General features: G+C 37.6%; 1 long non-coding RNA gene across 5 annotated transcripts; it reads right to left on the bottom strand.

Moving 5' to 3' along the window:
- Nucleotides 1–14714: 14714 nt before the first annotated feature.
- Nucleotides 14715–20340, bottom strand: LOC148783756 (uncharacterized). 5 transcript variants are annotated; one of them, XR_016045925.1, is made up of 7 exons: nt 20186–20340; nt 19943–20068; nt 19585–19758; nt 18464–18586; nt 18163–18372; nt 16275–16388; nt 14715–15277 (listed from the first exon to the last, which is right to left on the bottom strand). It is a non-coding gene; the product is annotated as an uncharacterized LOC148783756 (long non-coding RNA). The 5 variants fall into 5 exon arrangements; XR_016045927.1 differs by lacking the exons at nt 14715–15277; nt 19943–20068; nt 20186–20340 and adding an exon at nt 17697–17759 and having other exon boundaries at nt 16087–16393; nt 19585–19729; XR_016045926.1 differs by lacking the exons at nt 14715–15277; nt 19943–20068; nt 20186–20340 and adding an exon at nt 17697–17759 and having other exon boundaries at nt 16087–16393; nt 17995–18372; nt 19585–19724.

Here is a 20340-nt window from a genome sequence, read left to right as displayed (position 1 = left end):
AAAATGAGGCAAGCTCATCCCTATGTGTGTGTATGATGACCCAATAGACAGAAATTCAAGACAAAAATCCTACAACTAAGGGGTCGAGTTTGTAAAAATTTAGTTTAAAAAAGTGTGTGCAAAGAAAGTATCCCGCTCTACTTCAACGAATTAATCGCACACTTACTGATGAACAAGAACCCCCCAACAGGGGCAAGTCAAACAAAGACCCTCCAACAGGAGTAATAAAAAAAAAAGAAAAGAGGTCAAGCATAACAGAAAACAAATTTTTGGGTATCTTGAAGCGTTTATTTTATTCATCCATTAAAATGGGCTTATTACAGGTGTTCACGCCATCAAACTTGGTCCTATGACCGAAATTCCTACTGTTCCAACGGTCTTCAATAAAACGAAAGAAGTACTGAAAATAAGAATAATCAAAAGATCAACTTATTCATGTCAAGGTAAAAAAATAAGAAGAAAAGAAAAACGCTTTGGTTATTCAGTCTTCTGCTTGGGATCAACGTCCTTCTCCTTGAGTTCTGCCACGAAGGCTTCCTATCAAGCCAATTCAACTTCGGCGTCTTCCAAACTGATGTCAAAAGCATCCTCATTCGATTTGACGCGCTTATTTGAAGAAGAGGCATCATCTTCTCGAGAAAACACGAGACCCTGAGGAGGAACAGAAGATTCATCAGGAAGTCTCGAAGCCTTGGGACATAGTCGAAGAGGGCAGGCATGTTGCCACTAAGAATAATAGTTGGAAGTGGTTGTGGGCTTGTCTTGCTTGATCAACCCCTCACTAGAAGAAGACTTCTTCCTCTTACTCGACAAACCCACCTTGACCAGAAGGGTGGAAGAGTACCGTCGAAGAGGAAACATAGGACGGCGATCAATCGCCTCTCTTGGGGAAGTACAATTCTGAGTATGGCAAAACTGGCGCAGCACCCTTTGAGGGAACTGTGAAGTACTGACCTGCCATAATAAGACATGAACACCCCATAGCAGGTAGAAATAGAGGCACATTCTCAAGACCCCTGATTACCCAATCAAAGGGCGACAACTCGTCCAAAACCCGTCGATAATAATCGACGTCTCGAGGTCAGGTGGAGAAAAATATGTTCAAACAGCTTGCCCCACCGAATGTTGTTCTTTTAGAGAAGCAAGAAGGACAATCATTCAGAAAGTTTCTTTCGGCTTTTACTTTTTTTCTTCCTAGTCACAGGACCACGTGAACTCCAAGGAGATTCATGTAATGGTGTAACTAGGTTGCTCAGACATAGGGATGAATTGTTCGATGGTCCATCCGTGGAGACTTTAGGGGTAGAAGATACTCTTTTGGCAGCGTTTGTTCGCTGCTACACCAGGTTTGCTTTTGACGATCAGAGTACCACTATGGGTCTCGTCTACTGAGTTCAGTCAGGGGCAGGTTATATTAGCTGATCCTGAAGGTTTGGTCGTGCTAGCTAGGCGAGCTGAAGTTTTTGGCAAGTTTCACCCTAGCTTTGTCAATTTTTGCCTTGAAAGGATGATGACTAGGCTACTTTGTCACCTAGCCTCATGGAGAGAGAGGTCCATAATATAAGAAGGACAGGGCATGCACATTTCATGCATGGGGATAAGGTCCATAAGAGAAGGACAAGGCGTGCACATTTCATGCATGAGGAGAAGATCCATAAGAGAAGGAGAAGGCATGCACATTTCATGAATGGGGAGAAGGTCCTTGAAGAAGGGATAATGACTGGGCTACATTATCACCTAGTCTTGAAGAAGGGATGGTCCTTGAAGAAGGGATAATGACTGGGTTACATTGTCACCCAGCCTTGAAGAAGGATGTCGACTAGGCTACCTGTTCACCCAGGAATGAAGATGTTGATTGGGATACCTGTTCATCTAGGACTGAAGAAGGAAGTCGACTGGGCTACCTGTTCACCCAAGACTGAAGAAGGAAGTCGACTGGGCTACATGTTCACCCAGGACTGAAGAAGGAAGTCGAGTGGGCTACCTATTCACCCAAGATTGAAGAAGGAAGTCAACTGAACTACCTGTTCACCCAAGACTGAAGAAGGATGTTGATTGGGCTACCTGTTCACCCAAGATTGAAGAAGGATATTGACTAGGCTACCTATTCACCCAGGACTGAAGAAGGAATATGAGGGATGATTTTAATGTCTACACCCTGCTGAACGTCTTGATGATGAAGAGAGTGTTGGCTGAAGTCACCCGTGGAAACGAATGTTGAATTAAACTTATTTTATTGGTCCGAGCGCCTTTTACGGGTTTTCACTTGGACTTAGGGAAGTGGTGCCGTAAATTCGGTTTTCACCAATCCTCCTTTTTATTAGGCTCTTTTGCTCATGGCCTGACGGCCATGTCTGCCTTCTTTCCATTTTTACTCACGGTGACCTTTCAGCTTTTCACCTTGCCCGGGTTTTTATTTCCATGAAACTCTCTTACTCATGGTTTTGTGATCATGCCCGTCCGTCATTTTTACTCATGGTGTTCCCTTGTTCAGGTATACACCATGCCTGTTATTCTTTTCTCTTTTTCTTTTCTTTTTCTTTTTTTTTTTTATGTGAAGGCATGTTTAAGGCATGCCTTTCGGACCTGTGCAAACAGTATAACGTCATGCGGCCTGGATGCGCATTATGGTTTAAGGTCATATAGTTGGACTATGGTTTTGCAGTTTAAAGTCATACAACTAGGACTGTGCAGTTTAAGGTCGTGCAACTAGGCCTTCGCTACAGTTTAAGGTCATATAGTTCAGACCATGGCTGTACAATTTAGGGCCATGCAGCTAAGACCACAATGGAGATGGATGGCAGTCTGTAGAGGCTCTGGAGTGAGTATGGTGGTGGTTTGACTTACTTGGGGAAATGGCATGAGACTACCTATGATGTATGAAGTGTGAGTGGATGATGGTGACTTACGATGAATATGGATGGCGGGATGGTTCACCATTTTGTGAGCCACACAGGGAGATGAGGTGTGGTGATAAAGTGAATGAACTCACTGGAGAGGTAATGAAGGTGGTAAGCACACACTAACAAGTAGGTTAGGGAAGGCATACGTGAAAGTGCACGTAAAAGCGTGTGCGCATATGCAGAGGATCGTTTATGATCATGCCTCCTGGACCTGTGCAAAGCAGTTTATCATCAAGCGACCTGGATATGCACTATGGTTTAAGGTCATACAGCTAGACCGTAGTTATGTAGTTTAATGTCATACAACTAGGACAATGCAGTTTAAGGTCGTTCAACTAGACCTCCGCTATAGTTTAAGGTCATATAATTTGGACCATAGTTGTGCAGTTTAAGGTCGTGCAACTAGACCATCGCTACAGTTTAAGGTCATATAGTTTGGACCATGCAGTTGAGGGTCGTACAACTAGACCATCGCTACAGTTTAAGGTCATATAGTCTGGACCATGCAATTTAGGGTCGTGCAACTAGACCATCGCTACAGTTTAAGGTCATATAGTTTGGACCATGCAAATTAGAGTCGTGCAACTAAACCATCGTGTGGGTCACCATGTACGTGGAGCTCTATGAGGAATAGTTCTTTGGATAGCAATCCGACTCTCTGGGGATAAAATGGTTAACTCCATACACAAGCAGATGGCTCAGATGGAAATGGTGACCTGATGAAGGATGACCAACTGAGGCGGTCTTCACTAAGGCTTAGGGGGGCAAGCTTACTCCTTGGGGTTAAATAACTTGGTGTGAAATTGATCCACCGATAATTGAAAAGGTAAGAATGACCCTAACTCCATTGGGAATAATAGGCTGCAGTATGGATGCAACTCCTATGGGGATGAGAGATAGCTCTTAACTCCATTAGGGATGATGATGGGTCACAGTTTGGGTGCAACAGACTGGGTGCAACATCACTGGGGATGACATGTCACAGCTTGGGTGCAACATCACTGAGGATGACATGTCATGGAATAGGTAACAATAGGCTGCTTGAAATATGATCGGCGTCAGGTGTAGCGTTAGTGGTTTCTGGCGAGTGTTCAACTGGTCCTGAGTTCTCAAAAACACAAACGACACTGGGTTGTTAAAGACTCAAGTGACGCTGTGAACAGCTTGTGATATCGTTTGAAGACAACTAGTGCTAAGTTAACCGGCATTGTGATCATTTGGAAATACACCCAATGCTAAGTCAACCGGTGCTAGGGTTGTTTTGAAAACGCACCTGACGCTAAGTCAACCGGCGTTAGGGTTGTTTTGAAAATGCACCCAGCACTAAGTCAATCGACGCTAGGGTTGTTTGGAAGATAGTGCGCGACAGTGAGAATGGGCGTGGCAGTAAGAGCGCGCATGGCAATGAGAGCACGGGGCAATGAGAGTGTGCACGGCAATGAAGAGAGAAGAGAAGAGAAACGCACATGGGGGAGTGCGTGCGGCAGTGAAGAGAGAGAAGAGGGGAAACGCATATGTATTGTTGTCATACATGTCAGTGCCGCATTTGTCAGTTCCGTACATGTCAGCTACAATGACCTTCACCGACCCTGTCAGCAGCAGTGGATCCCACCTACCGTGGGTACTTAAGCCCTCTTCCCTTTCCTTTCAATGCCATTTTTTCCTCACTTGCCTTATACTCTCTCTCTAAGAAGCAAAGTGAGAGTGAACTGCTACCCTTAGAGGAAGCCATTACTTGGAGCTTGAGGTGGCCTGCGAGTGGAGGTTTGAAGGCACCGTGAACATCAGATAAGTAGGTTTAGGGTTCATGCATCGATTAATTTGGTATAAATAGATTTTAAGGAATAAAGATGAGGAAAATGATAGAATAAAGGGTATGGATGTAGTTGAATTAAAGTGAGGTTGAATGCTTGATCGAGTATTGCAAATATATTGTTAAGCTTATGAAAAAACTCATTCACAAGTTTAGTTTAACATGAAAGAATTTTATTTTGGCTTATGAAATGTTGTATTTTATATGAAGCATGTCAAACTTACAAAAAGTAAAATTCCAGAAACTGTGGGGGTTCTACACCTAACGTTTTAGTAATCAAACGATGACAAAATGAGCTCAAATTAATCTTGAATGAAAGATATGCTTGTCTATTACAATTTTTATTTTTGCAACATGTTAAAATTGTGCAAAAATCAAGAGATATACCCCAAAATAATAGGATATGTCACTAACCACAGTGGCTGGAATTTCCAGCAACTGTCACCTATTTTACGTCAAGATGTTTACCTATCCAACAATGTCCAATCGCTTCCAAACAGCCACCATTTTGAAGGATCTATGAATGAGCTTAAAGTTGTATTTTAACTTTATTTTAATATTCCCAATAGATTGAGAGTTATGACCCAAAATATGATGGTATATCACTGTTCACAGTTGCAAGAAATCCTAGCATTGTCACCCATCTTGTATCGAGCTTTTGACCTATCAAATATTTTTCAGACACCTTTAGTCATCGTCATTTTAAAGATCCACATGAAATCATAAAATCTGATGTTTAAACCATTTTGAGATTTTCCCTAGATTGGGAGTTACACCTCTGAGAAGAGGGGTACGTCACCATTACTCGTCACAGAAAATTTAGTCATGTGCTCGCCTTGTGTTTTCCCTTACTGAACAACGCACTGATTTACTCGAGTGGTAAAAATGTTATCCTTGATAATTGAAAAGCGTGAGTACTATGTGATGATTCTCATGTGATAAATATTAAATGCCATAGTGTTATGTGAACGATGTTATACCGCTATGAGTTATGTGAAATTTTATAAATGCCATGTTACTGTGATAGTTCCATGATGAATATTACATGATAAGTACCATAATGCTAATGATGGCTATCGAGTGTAAATGCAATGAGATAACTCTCATATCATGGGTGTTTCATGGTAGGTGTCATAATGTTATGTGACTGCTGGATAGTTCTGAGTAAGACTCAAACTTTGCATGACGAAAACTTGAATTATCTATCATAAGGCACTGATTTATAATGAATGAATTAAATTCTTGAGTGTGATATGATGCCACACTAATGACCCCTACACACCCATTGGTGATGGGGCACCCATCGGTAGTGGATACTATTATATTGATACTGGCCACTACACGATGAGGCACCCATCAATAGTGGATATTGTTATACTGATATTGCATGCTACGCGATGGGACACCCATCGGTAGTGGATACTGTTACACTAAGAAAAGTGATGATGACAATATTCCCTAACTCGCTGAATGATAAGATAGGGTTAGGTGAAAATGGAATGAGAGGGTCGCACCCCCTGACATTTATATGATGAGACTAGTGAGTGACGCCTTGTAAGGTAAGTGCCTATCGAAGACCTCAACGCGTGCTAAGGACCGGGTGCGTGAGTATGAGGGCATTAGAAAGTGGATTTACCCACTTATCATTGTCCTCCCTAGAGGTCCTAAGCAATGAGATTGGCTTAGCCTTATGGATAAGGCCTCTACTTCGAGAGCAAGCAAACTAAGGAGTGAGTGGGTAATATTTGAAAAGTGAATGTGAATGCTGATATTTGTAATGATTGAATGATAACTAACATTTGAATGTGATGCATGTAATTAATGCATTGATCTGATTACTGATTTACATGACTGTTGCATTATGACTTCTTATAGTTGAAATAACTGCTTATGATGCATGAATAAACTCATTGATGATGTGTAATACCTAGATCAACTTACTAGGCTTTATAGCTCATTCCCTTGTATCTCCCCTCTTGTAGATTGATAGTGCCAGGTCGACGGCCAAAAGTTCATGTTTTGCAGCTGAGAGTTGAAGTCTCATTCACTTGAGAAGAAACTCAGATCTTGTCGGTGGTTGGGCAGTTTAGCCTTGAATTTTGTTTATTTTGAAAAAGATGTACTATTGAGCCTTGGTGCCCTAGACTCAACTGTAATATTTTTGGAAAGAATTTTATGTTATACCATTTTAATGATGTATGGATTCTATAAATTTTAAATATTCATATATACGTAGAATTATTGTTTTAGTTTTTTTCATGGTTTACTTTGATCACTTAGATAAAGGCGTTGAGTCCACTCCGACCTGAGTGACATACACTACCATGGGATCACGAACCCGCACTCTGTCATCCTCCGTCACGTATAGTAAAAGGATCTAGGGCGGGGTGGTGATAGTTCAGTATCACAGTCATATCATAACAGTATCCCACTACCAATGGGTGTCCCATTGCGTAGTGGTCAGTATCACGATCATTTCATAATAGTATCCCATTACCAATGGGTGTCTCAATGCATAGTGGTCTGTATCATTGTCATAAACATGCATATTCAGTGCCTCAGGGCAAATAAATTCAGTTTCTTTATGAAGGAATTAAGCTTTATTCAAAAACATATGAATCAGTGCACAACTTTTTATAAATCATACAACAGTTTGGGATTCACTGTCATTCCCATCAGTGATATATGTATGCGAAAGGAGGCATAGTATCTAATTCTTGGGGTTTTGAATAAGACGACCTTTTCACTAAATAAGAGGTGTTAATCTTTTTATCATCCTGGTGTCGAGCTATTCATAAGAAATATCAACTCAATTTCAACATCAACTTGAATAGACATATATATCCTTTAATTAACAGAAATATGATGCTATTTGAATACCATTTAACCAGTCAAGAGTTCAGTGCAAAAAGGACTACAGTTCTGAAATTCTGTAATTTCTTACTATAACATGTCTCCATAAATAGAGACATAACTTCCAATCTATACAAAATTTTGATATAGTTTCAAAACTCATTGTTGCGTAAACACACATATATTTCAAATGAAGGTGGTTTGAAATAATTTGGACATCATTTGGCCAGTTAAAAGATCAGCACAACAAGAGTAATAGTTTCTGAAAATTGCAGTAATTTATGACAGTGATATATCACATCAACAAAAGCATAAATGCCAAATTATGGGAAATTTTGGGATGGTTTCAAAACCAAAGTTCTAGTAGAAACACATATATTTCCAATAAAAGCAATTTGAAGGCATTTGGACCCCATTTGGTTAGTAAAAAACGCAAAACAATAGGAATGAAATTTTGAAATCTGCTGAAATATGATAACAGTGACATGCTCTTACAAATCGAAACATAGCTTCCAATTTATAAAGAATTGCAACTGATCTTAAACCTCAAAATCAAAGTAGACATTGTATATTTTAAATGGAGGTGATTTGGAGGCATTTGGATATCATTTGATTAGTCAAAATTTCATTACATAAACATGAAATTTTCCTAGAAATTCACAGTGCAGTCATGGCATATCTCTAAGAACAATTAAATACTTTTAATTTATGATAGTTATCAATATGAAACCTTTTTCATCTTACATTAGATGCATAGTAATACCATTTTTCAAATTTTCATGGTCAACAAGAGGAATTCAGTGCTCATTTTGTCATGCAATTGAAGGCCTGATTTCCTGGAAAAACAGGACGCATGCAGCCCCATTTCTTTTCACAATTCACATGTATACACAAGCTTAGCCTCATGCTTATTGTCATGCTTGCAAAACTAAAGACATGCAGGGTGTTTGATCCACTTACCTATGTGCAATGGTGCACCCAAAATCCCTCACACAATCCACTTCTCAAGCTTCTCAATCAAGGGCTCCAAAGGGGCTGAACTCTATGTTTTTGGCTTTGCAAGTGTGAGAAAATGAGCATGGCATGCGAAAAAGAGAGAGAAGGGCTCAAGTATCTCAAAAGTGCGAGGTGGCAGCTTGGGTTCGCCAAGTGGCAGTCTCAGTGGCATGCAATGTGACAGGTGGCATGCATGTCAGCATGCAGCAGGCAGGTGGCTCCTAGGGTCATGCACATGCTCAGCGGTATCGTGCACGGCAGCATCGCGCACGACAACACTTTTTTTCTGCTTCTTCCTACTACCGTGTGCGCTCATTGCCGAGCACGCTTACTACCGCGTGGTCTCGCTACCGCACGCGTCTTCTTTCTCTTTTCTTCTCCTTACCGCCGCACGTGTTCTCCTTCTTACAGTTGCACGCATCCTTCTTTCTCTTTTCTTCTCTTTACCACCATGCACGTTCTCCTTCTTACCGTTGCATGCATCCTTCTTCTTACTGTCTCGCACGTTCTTCCTCTTACCACCGTGCATGTTCTGCCTCTTACCGCCGTGCGCGTGTTCTTCCTCTTACCGCCACGCACGTTCTTCTTCTTCTTTCTTCAAGATGTCGCGCACTCACTCGGCCACGTGCGTTCACACTGCCACGCGCCTTCACACTGCTGAGCACGACACTCTTTCCTTCTCTCCTTCCACCATTCCGGGAAAATCTTGGTCCTTACATGGCCTCACCTCTCAACAATCTCCTCCTTGATGCAAAATCACACCCTGTCCTTGCCAACCTGTCGCTTCCTTTCTTTCTTAAAACCTAGAGAGGTTAGACTCCATTCTAACTTCTCTACTTGGATGGCCTTCGTAAGCATATTCACAAGGTTGTCTTCAATCTTGATCTTGACCAATCTAACTCTTAAATCTTCAACTTAACGGATATAATGGTATTGAACCAATATGTGCCTTGACCTCCTATGGTGAACTGGGTTCTTGGCCAAATGGATAGCACTCATATTGTCATAAAATAGTTCCATGGGCTTGCACATAATGCCCATGTCACCTATCAAGCCACACGACTTCTTTGGATGTTTTTGTTGCCGCCATTTACTCGGCCTTAGTAGTTGACATTGCTACCGTGTCTTGGAGCCTCTATATCAAATTAACCGATCCATTTGCAAACTGAAAAACAAATGCGGTAGTTGACCTACCTCTATCAAGATCACCGGCAAAATTTTCATCCACAAAACCTTGTATTGGAATTGAGCCCTTGCCAAATGTGATTGCATAACTAGTTGTACCTCTTAAGTACCGAAGCCCCATTTTGTTGCTTCCCAATGATACTTTCCAGGGTTTTCCATAAATCGATGTAGAACACCAACCGCATGCGCGATATCTTGTCTTGTACATACCATGGCAAACATTAAACTTCCAATCGCATTTGGATAAGGAACCTTAGCCATGCTTCTTCTTTCTTCTTTCTTCTTTCGTCTTCAAACTTTGTATTGAAGACAATTTGAAGTGAGGTGCTAAAAGTGTCTTCACGAGCTTTACATCTTTCATGCCAAATTTTTCAAGTACCCTTTCTATGTACCCCTTTTGAGGTAATGCCAAAATTTCATTTTGTCCATCCCTTTCAATTTCAATCCCAAAGATTTGCCTTGCAGGTCCGAGATCCTTCATCTCAAATCTTTTGCTCAAAGAAGTCTTGAGCTCATCAATTTTTGCCTTATCTTTGCACACCAAAAGCATGTCATCTACATATAAGGCTAAAATCAAGTATGTACCATCATCAAAGAACTTTAAATAGATGCAATGGTCATACTTACTTCTTGTGTACTCAAGGCTTATCATGAACATATTAAATATTTTATACCATTGTCTTGATGCTTGCTTGAGCCCATACAAGGACTTCTTCAATTTGCACACAATTCCTTCTTTGCCCTTCTATATAAAGCCTTTCGGTTGTTGTATGTACACTTCCTCTTCAAGTTCTCCATGCAAAAAAGTCGTCTTCACATCCATTTGCTCAAGCTCTAAATCATGCATGGCAACTAACCCAAGTATCAAGCGAATTGAGACCAACATGACAACCGGTGCAAAATTTTATCAAAGTCAATCCCTTCTTTTTGCGAAAAACCTTTTACCACCAATCTTGCCCTGTATCTTTAAGCTTGCCGTCAAGCCCATTCTTTATCTTGAACACCCATTTACAACTAACGACCTTTCTACTTTTTGATAGCTCCACCAAATCCCAATTCTTGTTTTTTTGAAGGGCTGATATCTCTTCTTTCATAGCCCTTTTCCAATGGTCGGTACCATTGCTATTAATGGCTTCGTAAAATAATGTTGGCTCTTCATTTTTTGCTATCAAAGCATTCAAAGTATTTGGATCCACATAATCTTTGTGTCACCGGGGTGCACGAGTTTATCCAGTAGAGCACCTATGTGCCAAAGGCACAACTTCATCATGATGGCCATGTGGCTCTTTATCTTGACTTCCTAGTTCTTCATACTCTTCACTATGATCAATGGGTATGTTCTCATAAGGCATAGTTGCACTTGGTTGAAGTATTTCGGGGTTACCTTGAAAATATTGGCTCTCTTGTTACACTTCTTAACCATTGTCCTTCATTATCATCCCTTTTGTCAATACCTTGGATTCATCAAAATGCACATCATGACTAGTGATTATTTTTCAGGTACTTAGATCCCATAATTGGTACCCTTTCACACCCTTGCTATAACCCACAAAGATGCACTTGTTTGACCTTGGATCCAATTTGTTCATTTGGCAACTTGGAATAAGTGCATATGCATCACAACCAAAAAAATTTAAATCGAAGTAGTCGCTCGAAATTCCATACCATACCTCATTAGGACTTTTACTTCCCAATTCTATTGAAGGTGATCAGATGATAAGAAAACAAGCCATTGATATGGATTCTGCTCACAATTCTTGTTCTAGGCCAGCATTGCTTAATATGCACCTCGCACACTCCATCAAAGTGAGATTCATCCTCTCGGCCACACCATTTTCTTGAGGATTGTAGGAATTTGTGTAATGCCTCGTAATTCCCTCGGCCTTACAAAAATTTCGAACTCCTTTGTTACAAACTTTCCACCATTATCGGTCCGAATAACTTTAATGTGATACCCCATAGATTTTTCAACTTCGGTTTTAAAATTTTTGAATGCACAAAACACATCACTTTTAGACTTGAAAGTTTTGATCCATACATTTTTTAAGAAGTCATCAACAAATGAAACAAAATATAATGCACTATCATAAGATGTAGGTGGTGCAGGGCCCCATACATCCGAGTGAATGTAATCAAGTTTGAACTTGCTTATATGTTTCCCAGTCTTGAAAGGTTGTCTATGTTGTTTTCATAGACATAATGCTCACAAAATTCAGATCTATCAACTTTAAATATAGAAATAAAATTCATCTTCATCAAGACCTCCATACCCTTATCACTCATATGCCCCAATCTTCTATGTCATAGGCGATATAGAACTTCATCACCTTCGACCACGAAATCCACTTCATCATTTAATATTGTGCCTCCCAATAACTTCTACAAGCTCCCAACTAGGACGTCTTTCATCACAATTATAGCTCATTTTGAAACTTTGATTACTCTACCTTGACCGGTGAACTTATAACCTTCTGAATCTAGAAAAGAGAGGGAAATCAAGCTCGTTTTTAGTTCTAACACATGCCTAACCTCCTTAATTGCCCGAATAGACCCATCAACCATCCTTAGGTGAACCGAACCCATTCCAACCACCTTGCTAGTGAAATTATTACCCATGGATATTGATCCTCCTTCACATGACTCATATGAGTTAAACCATGATCTATATAGACACATGTGATGGGTGGCTCCACTATCAAGTATCCAATTTTGGTAGAATATTGAATTATAAGTCACCATCAATACTTCATCTTCAATGAACTTGGATGTAGACTATTTAACTTGATTTGTTTCATTATTAGATTCACTTGGTTTTTCACCTCCCGCATTAAGAGCATTAGATAAATTTACTCCATTTCTTTTAAAATAACTCTTCCTTATATGACTGGGCTTCTCACAATGCCAACACACATTCTTGTTATTGGGCCCTCAATGGACTCCTTACTTCAACTCACCGATGCCACAAAGAAATACCAAAAAAGAGCCCAAGATGAACCCCAAATGGTGGTGCAAAGGTTTTGTTGCAAAAACCCCCAAATTTCAACCCCAAGCTTCTTCTCTCTACAAGTTCTCTTTTCACTACAAAAGAGTTCACCCACTTTTTTCTCTACACTTCTTTCTCTAGAAAAACCTTTTATGGGCCTCCACTAAAAAGGCTTCCTTTTAGTGACAAAAATACCCCTCACCATAGTGAGAAATACCACATGGGGTGGTGATTTGGCATCACCTCCCAACAAATGCAGCTCCATCTATCATTGCAGAATCACAATGCCGCTCTAGTTTTCTCGCACTAGCAAAGAATCACGCTGAATTGATCCTTAAATGCAAGTTCTTTGCTTCTTCTTTTTTCCCTAGAATGGTGTTTTCTTTATAGGATCCTTAGATACAAGTTTCTCATCCATTGCCTTCAATTTTCCTTTTCCTGTTAAAATTACATAAGACCTATTATGTTCTATACAATAAATATCTTAGGTCATCATGCTTAACAATAAAATCACAGAGATTTTATGCCTACCTCATAAATTTTGCAAATATTATTGCCGTAAATGAATTTTAAATCGATTATTAACTTGTAGTGTTACATTAATTAGTTGTGTTTCTTGCTGTTTCTTATTTTTAGGAAATTTGATTTTTGTTCTTTTTTTTGGTGTGTTATTAATTTGCAGCCAATTGTAGTTTTGCTTTTGTTTTTTCGTTTTTATATGGAGATTTTTTTTCCCAACTGTATTGGGATATCCAACTGCTATGATCTTCTGATTTAGGGATTTTTGCATTTTATTTGTTCATATACATATGGTTTTGTATGATTTGTTACTGAATATATTTGGTATTTTAGTTGTGTTTTTGGAGATTGAATTTATTAAAACTTATTGGGTGGTTAGTCATGATATGGGAGCTTGAATTTGATTATGGTCATTATTTTGGGAGATGGGAATTGATTTTTATACAAGAAATTTCATAGGTTATCACTCTTAACAGTAAAATCACAACGATTTGATGAATACCTCATAAATTTTGCAGAGATTATTATTGTAAATGAATTTTAAATGAATTATTAACATGTGGTGTTATATTAATTAGCTTCTTTTTTTTTTTTTTTTTTAAGTCTTTTTTAGGATTTTTTTTTTTTTTTTTGTAGTACGTTATTAATTTGCAACCAATTGGAGTTTTGTTTTTTTTTTGTTTTTATATGGAGAGTTTTTTTCCCAATTGTATTGGGGTATCCAACTGATATGATCTTCTAATTTAGGTCTTTTGTTGTGTTTTATTTATTCGTATACATGTTTCGTATGATTTGTTACTAAAATTTGTAGAAGCCTGTCCTAGATTGAATATATTTGGTGTTTTAGTTGTGTTTTTGGAGATTTAATTTAGTAAAACTTATTGGGTGGTTAGTCTTGATATGGGAGCTTGAATTTGATTGTGGTAATGATTTTGGGAGATGGGAATTGATGTTTATACAAGAAATTTCATAGGTCACCACACTCAACAATACAATTACCGAGAATTTATACAATCCTCATAAATTTTGTAGGGATTATTACTGTAAATTAATTTTAAATGGATTTTTAACTTGTAGTGTCATATTAATTAGGCCCAGTTTGGATGTCAAATAAAAAAATATTCACATTGAAAAAAAATACATTTTTTTTCCTCCTCAATTGAGAAACATTATCATTTTATTTTATTATGTTGGTAGACTGTTTCGATGTCTATTAAAATATGAGAAGAAAATTTAACTTGCCAGATATGTCTCTTTGGATGCATTGAAATAAATTCTAAAATCATATTTTTTCTTTTTTTTTCTCAATACATAAAAATGTTTAACCAGCATTGATTTTTAATTGTGTTTCTTTTATGTGTTTGATAAACATATAATTTGAAAAAATATAAATTATTCCATGGGAATAGAGAGGAGAATGAACAATTATATTTTAAAAAATGAGAGTTTCACACCATTTCCATAACCCACGAACGATAACCCAAGTAATTAATATTATAATCCGAAGTATTGGAAATTTTGCCACAAAGAGAGTAATGGAAAACATGATTGCAACCAATTACATCTATGTGCCATATTATGCTCAACAGTGAGCACAATAGTCATCCCAAAGTGCTTTAGCAATACGATCTCGCAGTTTATCGCCATCATTTTTATCAGCTTGAGGGTTTACATCGTTATGTTGAATATTTGTTCCATCAACTGATCCACGTGCAAGATCCCTATCATACTTCTCTTAGAGCCAATCATCACCACCTGTTATAGTTCGGATATGATTATGTAAAGTGCAAGCAGCAACGACTATCTTAACTTGTGTTTCATAAGGATATGTTGTTGCCACTTTCAAAAGAAGGAATCTTTTCTTCAACACGCCAAATGCACGTTCAATAACTTTTTGAAGAGATGAATGCCAAAGATTGAAGAGCTCCTTTGCATTTTGTGGGGCTAAATGTCCTTGACCATAAGCCTTTAAATGATACCTCACACCCCTAAATGGAGCTATGAAGTTTCGTGTGTTCGTATTACCTGCATCGACGAGATAATATTTATCTGAATGCATATATATATATATATATATATATATATATATATATATATATATATATATATATATATATATATATATATATATATATATTTGAAAAATAACAATATTTTTGTAGGAAGTGGATGAGGACTATGACATTTATTGGCAACCTTGAAATGAAATTTAAATATTCCACCAAATATAAAATATTTGAAGGGAAGGAAAATAATCGTGACCTTTGGGAACCTTGAAACTAGATTTTAGTGCCTCTTTTAATATAGAAGAATCCAATGATGATCCCTCCTACCCAGCAAGTACATATACAAAGCGAGGGTCAAATGAACAAGCTGCCATTATATTTTGTGATAAAAGCCCTTTCCTATTCCGATATGGAACTGGCTCTTCAACAACTGGCACTTCAACACCAATACTCGCATGAATATGGGTACCATCTATTGCCCCAATACAATTCTTCAAAAAGTAAAGCAAGAAAATCTTTAATTAAAATTAATCATCAGTTTCCCAAAATTATTGAAAGATACATAAATTTAAAATAAATACCTTGAAAAAAAAGATAATACATGCTTTTTTGGTAAATTTCTGGAGGTGTGCTACTTGAAGGTAGATGAACAGAATGATAATTTATATATTGCATTGAGAACTCTCTCAAAATGGTGACTAACAGTTTCACTTGAGTGTTGGAACCTATCTTGGACTGTACGATTGCTTGAGCTCTTCCCCAGGATGTATAAGAACATTGCCAATTGCTCTTCAACATTTACACCTTGAGTATCATTCAGAAGATGTCTACTACGAAGAGTCTCACAAAAGTTTTGAAATATATTTAACTCCATACAACAAACTTGAAGGCATCGTTCCCTATAACCTTTAAGTATTTGTTCCATGTATGCAAAGCCAGCTAGATATGAATTACGAAGAGGAATCTTGTTTACATAAATATCATTATAATTGTAAAGAGCAAGTGTAAAAATTAACTGTTTCTTCTCATATTGTTTGGCCAATTCCATCTCAATCATGTTTCTTTGTTGACAAGTTATCTGTAGACATCGTGCTTATTGCATTTTGTGCTGCACTTTCCCTACAATCAATCTGCACTAAAGAAAAAGAAGAAAAGATGAAGTGGTTATCTCATGGAAGAACATCAAAATGACTTCAAAAATTAGGAAAAACTTATTCTATAGTTAATGACAATAAATGCTTAGCAACCATGGAACATCCACACATGAACCTGGTTCAGTGAATGTAGTAGGATCTTTTATAAATAATGCCAAATAAGACAATGGAAGACAAAATCGTCGCTCAAGGAATAAATTTATATTTCTATAAATACAGTGATAATCATTGGGAATACCCTGCTCATTAATTAAGTCGAGCGAGGAAACATATGTTTTCCTTTAGGCTGCTTGTGTATACAAGCTCTCCCCAGTTGTAGTTCGCTAATGTTATTTTGTCACTCTGTATCTAGAGAACATTGGGCTAGTTGCATTTTAGAGAAACTATAACATCTATTGAAATAAAATTGTTGTAAGTTTAGGCAGATGTGTACAACAAACAAAGCTTAGACCCAAGTTTTTGGATATGCACATCATCAGCTACAAGATGAGAGAGCAAGAAGTAAACAATATATGGTAAAGTCAATAATAAAGCAGCAGAATATCTCAAAAGCTTGAAGAAAGGGGAATACAACCATTAGAAATCCTTCCTTGGGATAAGAAGATGGACGAGCTCAAGTTCTGTCATTTTCCCTCTGGTGAGGTTGTACTATCCTCAGTTCTAATATCAGTATCTCTGTCAGCATTTGGTTCACATTTCTGAGACCTCAGCTTTGGCATTCTAAAATAATTTCTCTCAAATAAATTTCACTTCTGAAGAACTTATATCGTGCCTCGTCTCTCAGAGACTATCAATATTATTCTTACTCCTGAAATCAAGAAGTCTACCCTCTATGGTTTTCTGTCACAGTGAATGCAAAGTCCTCTGTTAAGGACTCTTTTTTAATGATTCTCTTCTCAATTTGGAGAGCATTTACATTAGAATATGACCAAAAAGAGTGTATTAGAACTGCATATGAAAATGAGTTCTGAAGAAACCCCTATAATGAAGAACAAAAGAGTCCAAAGATCCAATGATCGAATGGGTTTCAATAAAGTCATATATTGCAACCTCCATTGCATTTTAAGGCGACCATAAAGACCTCATTGATCATCATTAGCAGCACCACTAAACCAAAAACTTTAGGTCACTGAATGGAGCAAGTGGGTACCAAAAAACCAACCAAAAACCAAGTTTCCATATGTGTATGTCATTAATTTAACAGACCTCATTCTAAAAATAGAAAAAAGCATTTTATATTAAACATTGTGACAAAAATGCAATATAAAACAAGCATCTTCTAACCTTCTCCAGAGCTCATTCCATTATCAGAGTTGAAAATCATGTGAACTCTATTACCAGCATGACCTAAAAATTACAAAATATGTTAATTTAAAAATCAACAAACATTTCACAGATCGATTAGGAAGTTCTTCAAGTCACTAATTAAAAGCCCCTTGACACAAAAAAAAATTAAAATGGATATCTACTCTACTCTGTGACATTTAGAACATAGCCAATCCAAACGAAGTTCTCTTTCGAGAGTCATAAATGCGATGGCCACCTTTTCATTAACAAGTAAATCTATTGCTTGCACACTCACTTTGACTTAAGCCTTCAAACTGCTGCAATTCTATCAAGCATTTCTTATATGAAAACTCTTCATTTTTTGAAGGCTTTTGCACTATTTATGAGGTTGACATGTCTTCCCTTACTAAATTTTCAACAGCTGCTGCTAACCTACTTGTAGGGCTAGACATCACTTTCTTACCACGACATGGAACTAATTCCACAACAACTTGATGTTTGTTCCTTTCAGAGGTGTCCAGAGCCATATCATCTGAAGAGCTCAAAGCATTCTCATTTGCATTATAATGTGGTTCTGATTGTGGACTTTGCTCAATTTCATATTCACTTGTGTCATCTTCTAATGGCTATTGACGAACAGTCGATAATTGCCCTTTTCCTGTGGCATGTTTACCTATGGGCATAAAATGTCATATTCTAATGAGAATTGTAGTGCCAATATAATAAAGTTAAATAAATATTATTAATACAATGGAAAGACTTACCTTCTACTAGTATGGTAAGTTGATTATAAAGAAGAAAGCTCGCCTTTCTAAATGGTTTTGCTTCAGGATGGCCCTATTTGTTTAGATATGTGAGTTTTCTAAACATCTTGCATAGATAAATTCCTACAACAAACAAAGAAAAATAAAGAATTGAATAATCAACACTAAAACTTACTTGCAGATATCAATCCCAGACACCATTTGGAGCAGTTATAACATGGGTATGGTCATCTCAACCAAAACCACTTTGGTTAATAAGGTTCTTCGCAATAAACTTCTTAAGTGTAGCCCAACGAGTTTTCAATTGTTGTACAGTATTTTGAATATCAAAATTTTGATTAAATGCATACAAGACAGACCTCCAATCCTCTTTCTTTCGTCCAATATCAGACCACTTCCCAGCAAAATGTAAGTTTTTCAATTGTTTAAGTATGAATTCATCGCGAGTTGCACTCCAATTTTCCTTGGTTGGATCTTGAGAGGTAGGGGGCTACTCTGATATCTCTAGGCTGATTGATACCCTCTAACACTTGTCAAATTATCAAACAATCTTGACTTTATGTAAAATGGACACTATAGAAGTTCACATATATCACAGTTCACATATTGGGGCATCACACGCAAACTAGATTTTGCTCATATTATACACTTATACCCTTCATGATAAAAAGGTTGTAAACAAATGTATGGGTCGATGCAACTATTTATCAGTTCTTAATAGTATCATACAATATTGTTAGAAATTCAACATCAAATATACATTAATGTATGTTGAAGTACAAAAATGAGGGGGAAACTGGTTGGTGTAGTCATCAGTAATTAGCCTAAACGTTTCTCTCAAAAAATTAATCAAACACTTCTAATACATCATAATTTTCCATACAAAAAAAAAAGCACAGAGCATAAATCATGCTCACAAATCAGTTGGTTTTTCTTCGAGAGAGAGATTTAAATTAATTGGTTTCTCTTAGAGAGATATAAATCAGTTGGTTTTTCTTAGAGAGAGATTTAAATCAGTTGGTTTTTCTTAGAGAGAGAGAGATAAAAAATCAAGCAGCCATAATACCAAATGAATGAGATAATATCCATGGAGATAGAAATTAAGGTTTAGGGAAACTTACCATTTCACCAAAGAAGATTTCACAGACTTTTGAAATGATGAAGATTGTGCTTATTTTTGCTTGATGGTCGGTCACTGATTTCACAGTCTGAGTGTGTAGCAGCAAGGTTTGGTCTAAAATGAGAATTTGTAAGAGTGTTCTTGCCACCCACAATTAATAGTGATGGTTGTACCACTGCTTGTGTTGAGATGAATCGTAAGCCCTCATTTTGTATAAATCCCCATTAATTTCTCAAAAAATCAACAATCTATATTGGTTTCAATCTTAGAGGTAAAGTCCCCAATATCATATGAAGCTTATTTCTATAGAGATAAAGAGTATCTTAATGGGCAAAAAAGGTAAGATGTCTTTTACAAACCTTCCTCTGCAAATGTTTTGAGCTTGTAATAATTTTCTTTTTCTAATCTTTCCCAGCTTTCTCAATCAAAAAGTTCAGAGAGAGAGAGAGTTAATTTTGTATTGGGATAACCAGAGCAGGGTGCTCCTGCCAAAGATACAAGTTCTAAGAAACAATAAAGGAATGGGAGGCCTAAATAAAACAGACGAAGGAGTAGAGGTTAGGACTTGGGTTGGAGATAAAGAGGAGGAGGACCGCACTTACTAAGTATTGGGATAAATCCTCTGAACACCTTTTGAGCGATTTGATGAAAAAGAAAAAGCTGTGAGACCTGCTTTGAGAGTGGGAGAGAGGCTTTTGAAAGTGTGACTCAGTGGGAAGGTTGGGCTGGAAGGCGCGACGAGGGAAGCGAAAATAAT

Source organism: Amborella trichopoda, chromosome 1 (assembly GCF_054954075.1).
Source record: "Amborella trichopoda isolate Santa Cruz 75 chromosome 1, AtrichopodaSantaCruz75HAP2 v2.0, whole genome shotgun sequence".
Classification (NCBI taxonomy): domain Eukaryota; kingdom Viridiplantae; phylum Streptophyta; class Magnoliopsida; order Amborellales; family Amborellaceae; genus Amborella; species Amborella trichopoda.
Note: the sequence above shows the minus strand (reverse complement) of the source record. Positions and strands in the feature narration are given on the sequence as shown.